Source organism: Suricata suricatta, chromosome 10, assembly GCF_006229205.1.
Source record: "Suricata suricatta isolate VVHF042 chromosome 10, meerkat_22Aug2017_6uvM2_HiC, whole genome shotgun sequence".
Lineage (NCBI taxonomy): Eukaryota > Metazoa > Chordata > Mammalia > Carnivora > Herpestidae > Suricata > Suricata suricatta.
In genome coordinates this window covers 3309526-3319623 of record NC_043709.1, presented here as the reverse complement: position 1 = coordinate 3319623, position 10098 = coordinate 3309526, and the positions used below count along the sequence as shown (strand labels likewise).

At 52.1% G+C, this 10098-nt stretch overlaps 1 long non-coding RNA gene across 1 annotated transcript; it reads right to left on the bottom strand.

Moving 5' to 3' along the window:
* Positions 1–9149: 9149 nt before the first annotated feature.
* LOC115304115 lies at positions 9150–10092 on the bottom strand. Its single transcript, XR_003914315.1, has 2 exons — positions 10006–10092; positions 9150–9738 (listed from the first exon to the last, which is right to left on the bottom strand). It is a non-coding gene; the product is annotated as an uncharacterized LOC115304115 (long non-coding RNA).
* Positions 10093–10098: the final 6 nt, after the last annotated feature.

Sequence of the window (10098 nt, the reverse complement as noted above, 5' to 3'; positions counted from 1 at the left end):
GGCCGACCTGGGAGGCGCCCGGCTGGGAGGTCCCGCCGGCCTCCGGGGCGCGACCCTCTAATCCGCTTTAGTCAATATATTGTGCGCTTTACTTCAGCAAAGTAAACAGGGCGGGCGAACAAAGCGGCGGCCACCCGGCCCGCGACTCCCTGACCCCGGGGTCGCGCCCTTTGTTCGCCCTCAATGGGGCCGAGCCACCGCCCGCCGCGGCTAATTGGGGCGCGTGCCGCCGCCGCCGCCGCCGACCCCAGACCGGGCGCCTGCTTGGACCTGGACCCGGAGTCGGACCCCGGCCCCTGTTCAGACCCGGACCTCGACCCCGCAAATGGGACCCCAGCCCCGGCAAGCCCTGGATCTCGGACCCGCGCCCGGATGCAGACTGAGACCCCGCCTCCGGACCCCGGCTGAGCTCGGGACTCGGACTCGGATCAGGGACCCCTGTGCCGACCCCTATCTCTGCCCCGTGCGGACTCCAAGACCTCAGTTCAGACCTCGGTTCGGACCCCGGCCCGCGCCCTGCCCCGCTGAGGACCCGATCCCCGAACCTGGGCTGCCGGGCCGCAGGCTCAGACTTCAGCCTCCGCTCTCCGGGGGTGGGGGGTGCAGACCCCAGGCCCCAGACCTGCTGCAGACCCGGCCCCGCCCCGGCCCGCGCCGACCCCGCCCGCCTCCCGCCGTCGCGAGCCCAGGGGCTGCCTGGAGGAGGCGCGCGCAGGCCTCCTCGCTGCCAGAGCAGGTGCAGAGGCAGTCGGTCCCCCTACCCAGCCCGGACGCGCTGCAGGACACTAGGCCGCCGGCAGCTGATGCGCCTGGTCCGCGGGCAGACCCTAGACAGCCACGGCAGCGACATGGTGCCTGTCCCCCTGGGGGAAGGGCCCTGGGACCCCAGCAGAAGACGCCTCTATGCGGCGCCGTTTAGGTCAGGCAGAGGTGCCGAGAGGTTCACTGTGCCTTGTTTTTCTTTTTTTCTCTGCTCTTTATTTCTGCGGGAATCTGCAGCTGGGAGAGAAAGGAGATCCACGAAGCTGCGCTGAGTCCCCTGTAGGGGACAGCGGGACCCTTCAGACCCCTCCCGGGCTTTGTGGACCTTGTTGCCCACCAGGCTTCACAACCTTGCCTAGTGGGGGGGTGGTTCTAGGTAAGACGGGGGTCACAGAGGTATTAGGAACGCAGTTGGCACTGAGGTCAGACCTCGCCCATTCCATGTTCTCTGCGTTCCTTGTTTTCCCCCACATTCTGAACAGGGTTATAATTTTTATCCCCAAAAGCTTTTGAGACTTAGTTCCTTGTAACTTTTTTTTTTTAAAGATGTTCCTTGCCTTTTTTTTTTTTAAAGCACTTTCTCTTGTAATTAAGGGGCAGAAACAAGAGCAAGGAGTCTTCGCAGGCTTTGCGTTTGAAGAGGCACAGGATGCCTTCTAGGTCTCGGTCAGGGTGGGTCTGGCCCTCACGCCCCCCCTCCTCCACTTCATAGCTGTATTCACTTCACTGTGTTCTGGAGGCCTCTTCCATGGTATGTTTGTTCGTGAGCTTGTCAAGTTTGGAGGAGGGGAATATTCTGACTTGGAGTTTGGCTTCGGGAAGGTTCGGCGCTCCAGAGGTGCTGGCTGTTGGCTGGCCATCGTGAGGCTGGAGCCCAGGCGGGGGCCCCGAGTGCGTGTGAGCTGGTGGGGACACAGGTGATTCAGGACATCTCTGTGAGCGGTGCAGACCTCCGCTGGGAAGGGAGGCCCTCTGGTCGGCTTTCTCGGTCCCTTCCTCTGTGGAGGTGCCTCATGGCAGCAGCAACTACCAGACCTTTCCCTTTTCCGAGGTGCGTGACCGCATCGGGCCGGCCTCCGCGTGCCCCTGCAGAATGCTGATGTCCAGGCCCAGGCCCCTGGCCACCGCTCCAGGAGAAAACTGCCTACTCCGCAGGCAGCCAGGAGTCCGCGGTCCTTGCTGATGTGAGACGTGGAGATTCTCCCAGGCCGTCCTGGTCACCTGCTTGGCTGTTTACGTTGAAACGGCCTGCACGGTCCTGCCAGGTTCAAAGAGGGCTGAAAGCCAGGGCAGGGCTCCGGTGGGGCTCTGAGCCACCCTGGCTGCTTGGCTGGGGACGCCCTGCTCTCGGGGGGCTGCGTGCGCCGCGGCAGAGAGGGTGGTGGGCAGAGGGCAGTGCAACCGCTCAGCTCAGGCGAGGCTGCTTTGTTACGGGGACCGAGGCAGCCCCAGGCACGGGCTTGTGTCTGCGATTTTACACCGGAGGTCGGCTCATCCTGGCCCAGATTGGAGAGGAGATCAGGGTGCACCTGGCTGCGAGGGGTAGGCGCCTTAGACGACCGAATTTGGCTGTAGGGATGGGGGATTGCCAAAGCTGCCCGCTTACGACAGTTCTGGGACCCAGATTTCAATGGGGCTCTGTTTTTCCTGGGAACGGTTCTTACCTATAGAATAAGCCTATGTGTGTCTGAGTAGGAAGAGGTGGGTGGTGATGTCTGAGAGAGAGAGAGAGAGAGAGAGGGAAAGCAAGCCTACATAACAAGGTGCATGTGTGCCTGAGGGTCCCGGGTCTGAGCAGTATCTGGCCAAGTCACTTGGGCCTCAGTTCCCCTGGCCTTTAGGGAGGTGTGATAATTCTTATTCTGTCTTCCTCTCGGGTCGTGAGGATCCCGTGAGGTGGGGGAGAACACTGTAAATTATGACGAACTTGCTGTACGTACTTGAGATGCTGTCCCTGTGACCTTAGGAAAAACCCTGTCCTATAAGGCTGCTGTTTTACGTTTGAAACTCCCAGGGACTCTGTGGTGCCAAGCACGGACTATATGCTCCGGGGTTTTATTGACTTGAACTGTATCGAAACCCGCTGTCTTGCTGTAAGAAGGATGCGGCCAAGCATGGCGAGAGGCCGGGCAAGATACAGAACATCCTTGTCCCCTCGAGGCCTCTGGAAGTGACATCAAGATGGCCCCCAATTTGGGGGACTGGATGTGACAGTTCCAGAGACCCTCTTCCCGAGAACCTTGGATGTTTATCCCAGAGTCCAAGCCTAGACTCTGTCGGCAGTCATGCCTCACCCGCCTAGGGGAAGGGTCTGCGGGGCCCAGACCCTGGCCCAGCCCACAAAACGGGACCTCCTCCCTGAGGAACCCAGCTCATGCAGCGCCCAGAGCTGCAGGTGCTCGTGGACGCCGGTCCCCAACAGCGGCCGGGACGCATTTGCCCCGATGACAAAGGATGCGGTCAGCGTGGTCTGCCATCCACAAATCACGATCTTTTTTATTCCAAGGAAAGGCTGTCTGCATGTGAGACGGGCCCTTGTTGTCTACAGCAGGTTACGCTGTCGCTGCTTTTGGGGGTTTGCACGTGTGTCATACAAAGATGAAGTGACCTCGAGAGACTCCGGGCAGGGCCTGCCCTTTGCCTGGTTTAGGGGCGCCCCAGCAAGACCTCAAGTCAGCTCCAGGCCGTGGGGTGCTGATATGCACACACACATGTACACACACACACCCCCACACACACGCAAGCGTGTGCACACGCGCACGCACACACGTATCCCAGGATACCCTCGTGTTGTTAACATTTAACGTTCTAATTTTAAATTTTGAGGCACCAACTGGCTGTCTTCGGAGGCTCAGGCAGCCTGTCTGCCTCCGAGCGGTTTTATTTACAAGTGTGTGCGTGGCGTCAAAGGGCTCTGTGTTTCTTGCCGACTGTGTTCGGGCGCTGGAGTGTTTTGGTTTTTGGCCGCGGCTGGTTAGCTTTTCCGAGTCTGTAGGTCCAGGTGTGCGTGGCAAGTTTTTTTTCCTCCTGCGAGAGAAGTTTCCCAGGGAGCCTTGCAGCCCTCCTAGAAGTTTCCGGCATTCTGCGCTGAGACGCTGCGGGTGTCGGGGTTGGCGGTGTGCGGGCGGGAGGCGGCAGTCACCCCTCCCGGACAAGCAGACGCGGAAGGGGCCGCTTTGGAAGCAGGACCCCGCAGCGCATTTAGAACGCAGAGGTGGAAAACTGCTTCACGGGAAGATACTAGTTAGTAATGGGAAGATACTAGTTAGCAAAGCCGTTGACGGTGGTTAAAAATTGCTGCCCGCGACCATCGTGGGGGAACCACACCTCTGTGCCCCTCTCTCCTTAGTTTGAAGAAATTCTTAAAATATAGTTCCCTCGTGTGAAAATTACATGGACTCCAATTTTCAAGACTAACGCCACCCTTACCTGGTCGCCTACATCACCGCTTTCTTTTGCATAAGAAAAATGAAGTTCATGTCATTTTAATATTGGGAGGTCCATCGAACGTTGCTCTATAAATAGCCAGAAACAAAACAGGACGAAAGCATCGGCTTTCTTGTTTTTTCCCCAGTATTTTTCTTTGCAGCTGTTAAATATGATTTTGTCCTGCAGTGATAAATTTAGCTGAAACATTTCTTTACTTTTTGCAGAAAGGGCATCTATGAAAAAATCCAGCCTTAACTTCGTGTTAACCAGATCTAAAAGCCACGATATTTACACACAGTAAAAAAAAAAAAAAAAAAAAAAAAAAAAAAAAAAAAAAAAAAAGAGGCTGTTCTGATATATAAAGCAAATTACTCGCTGTGTTGTGTGAAATCATGTTAGATTTTAAGAAAATAAAATGGGAGTATTTCAACAAGACCACTGTGGTCAAATTTCAAACAACCCAAATTTGTCAAGTTGTGAATTTGTCACCTCGAAAACCCCTCAGTCTGCATGTGATCACTGTGCAGGTAGTTAGGGTTCTGTGGAAACAATATTTTAAAGAACGGACCTGTGAAATCTTGGTTTTAAAAACATGCCTGCTGTCCTGTGCAATTTAACCATGAACCTTTTGTGTTCTTAATCAGGATTCCTTTCCTTTCTTTTCTTTTTCTTTATCCTAAGGGCTTATATTTTACCTAGCTCACTGAAGATCTGTATGGCTAAGAAATGGTCCTAAAGTTCTCATTTCAGCTGGTGATGGGGGAGAAAAATTCAACAGACTTTTAGCATTATTTTAGAAAATTAAAAAAAAAACATTCGGTAGTTTTCAGTTTAACATTGCTTTAAAATTTTAATAGCTCAAGTCTGTTTACGTGGGATTCACAAAGAATATATAGTTATTGAAATAGTCAACGACTGTTTTCAGGTTCTGGATAAAGGATTGATAGGATGCAAAGATATTTCAAATAAATCAAGGCTTTCAACTGTGAAATGAAGGCAATCTTTGGATATTTGGGGAGAGCAGTTCTTTTCAGATTTTCTGATGTCTTCTCATTTTTGTGGAAATAGGTAACTTTGTCTAGTAGCAACTGTTAAATTACAAGTGCCAATCTATCTTTAATTGCTAATACGAATTTGCTATCCGTGGTGCACTAAATTCTTCAGGAAGATATTAATTTCCCAATTGACGATGCCTCCATTTTAGGAATTGCAGAATTGAGCGACTAAATTCAGAACCCACTTCTCTTTGAGAGTTAATTATTTTTAAAAACTTTAGTTTGTTCTAAAAAACTTTAGTTTGTGCTTTTTCTTATTCCTAAACGCCGAGAACCTAGCGCTGGCATTTGGCGTCTGAGTGTAACCGGGCTCCTGGCTTGTCATTCTTAATTCATTTTTCCTGACTTGTGCTGTTACTACTGCAGAATGAAAAAGACAAAGTGTAATTCTTCATCTGTAAGGAGAGATTTTTTAAATGTTTATTTACTTATCTTGAGAGAGAGAGAGAGAGAGAGAGAGAGAGAGAGAGAGCAGTGGAGGGGCAGAGAGAGAGGGAGAGAGAGAGAACCCGAAGCAGGCTCTGCTCTGAAAGCAGATGCGCTCTCGACCTGAGCGGAAATCAAGAGTCGGACCCTTACCCGACTGAGCCACTCGGGCTCCCCCGCTTTGTAAGGGGGAATTTTGATACTAGCGTGTACATTACATACAGTATATTCACTGTGTGTGTGCACGCGCGCGATCGAACACATATTTATTGCAGACTTCTGTTGTTTTTTGCTTTCCTTTTATTTGAAAAAAAAAAGCCTTCAGAATGCTTTCAGGGTTGTTAGGCTTTTTCTTTCTTTCTTTTTTTAATATGCACACACAGGTATCACATCATGTGAGGTGAACGTGTGGACTTCTAAAGTGTGTTAAATATTACAACACAGCCGCTTATGGGTTTCTAAACAGAGGGTGTGAAGTCCCTGCCCCATCAGTGAGGAGAGAGTCCCGGGTGTGCTGCTGATCCTCAGGGCAGATGTACTCATATATACATATTTCTGTTTTGAAAGGGAAAAAGAGAGAAATGGTCTACCACCATGCTAGGTTTTTTTGGGGGTGGGGGGAAGCTAATGCGGAGTTTTGCCTCTTGCTTGGTTTCTCAAACATGCTTGTCCTATGGCCAGAGTTTTATGTCAGTTGCTAGTGTGCTAATGCCAAGTTTGACATGAAACGGGGCGACCTAGAGCAAAAGATTCTGGAAATGGTTCACTGTGTTGGGAAGGAGGGATCGCCTCCGTGGATGCCTGCTCGCATTCCTTACGCAGCCCAAGACCTAACTCACTTACCCTCCCCTTGTTCCACCTGCGCCCACGCTGGCAGACTTCTTCCCCTTCTCCTCTTCCTCAGCCATCTCCATAGGAAAAGAAAGGAGCGCTTACCCAGTGCAAATTGATGCCAGTGGGTTTGCGCACAAAAGTAGGGGTACGTGCTGTTAGAAAATAGGCAGATCGAAATGGAATCCTAAACTGGCAAACTGCTTTGAGAGAAGAGCAAACAAATGAAACAAAACAGAAGAGCCAAAAAAAAAAAAAAAAAAAAAAAGGAAAGAAAAGAACAAATCATAAGCCTGGTTTGCCTCTATACACAGCACCCAAAGCTTCTTAGCGGCTCCCCAAAAGGGCGATTGTCTGGGATGCCTGAAAAAGTGCCATCTAAGCCAGGAGCCGCCACGCTCCCACAATCTCAAGCTTACTGCACACTCATTATTCCTGAGTGTGCAAAGTTGAATGTTCAAAACCCAAGTGAAAATGTAAGTTTTCACACACGCATCCTGTTTGCTTTTAATTAGATTAAATGCATCTGTTTCCTAAGTCCTTGGAATGTCTTGGATACTGAAATTTTTTAACTATTAGGAGTCGCTGCGTAGAGACCGTGAACTAGAGTGTCCGTGGCCTTCGGGGCTGGCCAGGGGCCGGAGGCTGAGCCGGGGACCCGGGCTCAGAGGCGGAGCAGGAAGTCGCCAACTGCATTCCCATTAGGCAGATGTTGGGAGAAATCAGGAAAAAATAACTGTCTAAGGCAATACTGTAAACATCCTGGTATAGCGAAAGCCTTCCTATGACTTCTGGGCCCACAGACACCGAGCGAGCTCTTCCCCTCGGAAGCCTCACCCTCCTAATAGCACTCGCCAACAAAGTCAATGTCCCAAGTTTCGTTTTTGATCATTTGAGCACACTTGCTAATATTATTTACTCTGAATAATGTCATAGGATAGCAAGTTGGAAAAAGACTTAAAAAAGAAAAAAACAACCTGGATAATGCCCAATGGAATTACCTGAAAGCCGTGATTTTCCTTGAATAAAGCAGAATTTGATTTCTGAATGTGTAACCAAATTATATGTAAATCCTTGCCAAGCATAGAGAGGATTAAAAGAAAAGTGTGTGTTCTCAAATATCGTTCTGACTCACCCAATTTCTTGTTTTACCAAATAAAAATGGGGGGATGGCATCAAATTAACTTATTAATGTGTGTGAGAGCAAGAAAAAAATCAGCTAATAAAAAGGTTAGCAAGTCAGTATGATTATTCAATGATTTCAGGTGAAAACTACCAAGTTAATATGCTGGCATTCAGTCATTGCTTTCCGTCATGATGCATCATCAAATCTGTATTTGTGCCAAAGGAACGAAACTTGTAAGTGGCATAATGTAAGGTAATCTCTTTTTCTTTGCGGCTTTTTAAATTCAATGTTTTAATCCACCAACTTAATCACAAAACATGTATCACATTAGTTATAATATTTATAGTGTTTAGGAAAGTGATTATCAATAGGTTATAGTGCAGTTGTTGGATTGCAGTGTGTGTGTGTGTGTGTGTGTGTGTGTGTGTGTGTGTGTGTGTACGTTATCACAGAGGTATGCACACCTCTAGAAGTTGCCCTTGGGGAATGGTCTTATGTGAAAATAGTAACCATATATTTATTTCCAAAATCCCCATTCGGTAGTTTCCGAGCTTGCGCGTTATTTTGGAAAAACAAGGTGTTAAAAGGGCCCGAGACTTAGTGTTTAGATCTCTGCGTCCAGCCAGTCTCCAAAAGTATTGTTCTGGACGCCCCAAAGTTGCTACGCCACAGACCGTCTGATGGGTTTTTTCAAGGCGTTGAGCCATGCAGTCGAGACGGGGACGGGGGTGTACAATTTCCGGTGGTGCTTCGGTTCTTGGTGTGGCCGCAGCAAGGGGGAGATGATGGAGGGCTCTGGGGCTCTCTGAGACTGCCCCGCACACACTAAGTTTGGAGGATGTGCTCTTGTACCCCGCAGGCCTAGTCGGGGCTGGGAACTGTCACAGGGAAGAACTAGCCAAGAGACGTGTTCTGCCGTCTTGCTAGAACATAGACTCGGCATTCCTGAGCCCCGAGCCGCGACGAGGGTGTCCTTTACTGAGGAAGGAGGAGCACGGAACTCCTGGGCACCCAGCGAGGGACGCCACGGGTCCTGGAGGCCGGGGGGGCCACCCTGGACCTTCCTCGGGGAAAGAGGAAAAGCCACCCCATTGTGAAGTCACCCGGCTTGGGCTGTCTCTGCTCTGCTGTGAAAAGTGAAAGTTGGTCAGCATTTCAATGAAAAGAGTAACTGGGAAACGTTTCGACTCCATTTTCTAAAACTCCATTTTCTCAGAGAGATAATAAAAGCTGCCCCCAAAAAGAGGCCACAGAAAGAGTCTAACACCCAGGAAAGCAATTTTGGAAGATTCCTTAGTAGATCCTTTCCCCCTCCCCATGAAACCATGTATGTCATAGGTGGGTGTCCCGCCACAGTTCAAGGCCAAGGTCATAGGGTCCTAGAGAGCTTCTCCGGTAGATGGGTGGGTGGGCACCCCAGGCCCCAGCCCAGCCCTGCCACCTAGGGCCAGTTCCCTCTTTCTGGGCAGTCCAATCCAATATGGAATGTAGTTTCCTGGGAAGCAGGGCACACGAGTAACTTTTGAATGTACCAATGGCATAAAAAGTATATATATTTTTATGACAACGAGCAAGTTTCAATTGGTTGACAGAAATGGCGAGATGTGACGTCAAGGGACACTGGCTAGAATGCCAAGGCCGGCGGCGAGTGGGGGGGGACAGGGAGGGGGGTGCTGGGGGGAGACAGGCACAGAATAGGGGCCCAGGAGGCCTTGTTCCTGTTGGGCCCCCCGTCTCGGGCGTCCGGGGACAGCCAGGTCCATCTGGCTCTGAGAGAGGGCATGCCCGGACAGGGAGAGGGGGTCCGAGCAGAGTGACCCAGTGTCGTCCCCCAGCGCCAGAGGCCCAGGCCGGCCTCTCTGTGGGGGAAACCACGCCGGCGCCCCTGCGGAGCAGGCAGTTCGAGCTGCTGGGGCCTTCTTGGCATGATCACCAGTGTCCGAGCCCTAGAGCCCTGCCTGGCGCGACCCCCGGGAGGGGGCGCGGGAGGGAACCGCGCGGCCCCAGGGTGTCGCAGTGTAGTTGTCGGGCTCGGAGAGCGCAGAGCTGCGGCCTAGAACTTCTCCCCGAAGCTCCTACGCTCCAGGCCAGGCGAGCAGGAAGTTGTTTCTGCGGGGAAGGAAGATAGCGAGCTCGGAGCTGGGCAGCAGCGGCTCTGGGCACGGTGCCCCCGCCATCCCACGCCTTCCCGGCACCGCGAGGGCACCCCCTTCCGCCAGGCACCTTGAGCACCCCCTCCACCTCTGGGCTCAGAGCGCTGCCCCTCTGCACTTCACCAGACCCCGCGAACCCTGCCCCCCCAACACCTGGCACCGCGCCCCTCCCTCCGCCGGACCAGCGCTGTCCGGAAAGCCGCCGCGGGGTCGCCCTGGGCACCGAGGGAAGCCCGCTGCCGCGGATCCCGAGCCCTGTCCCAGGGCTCCGTCTAGAGCTCGGTGGCACGCTGGCCGCCTCCGTGACGAGCCCGGC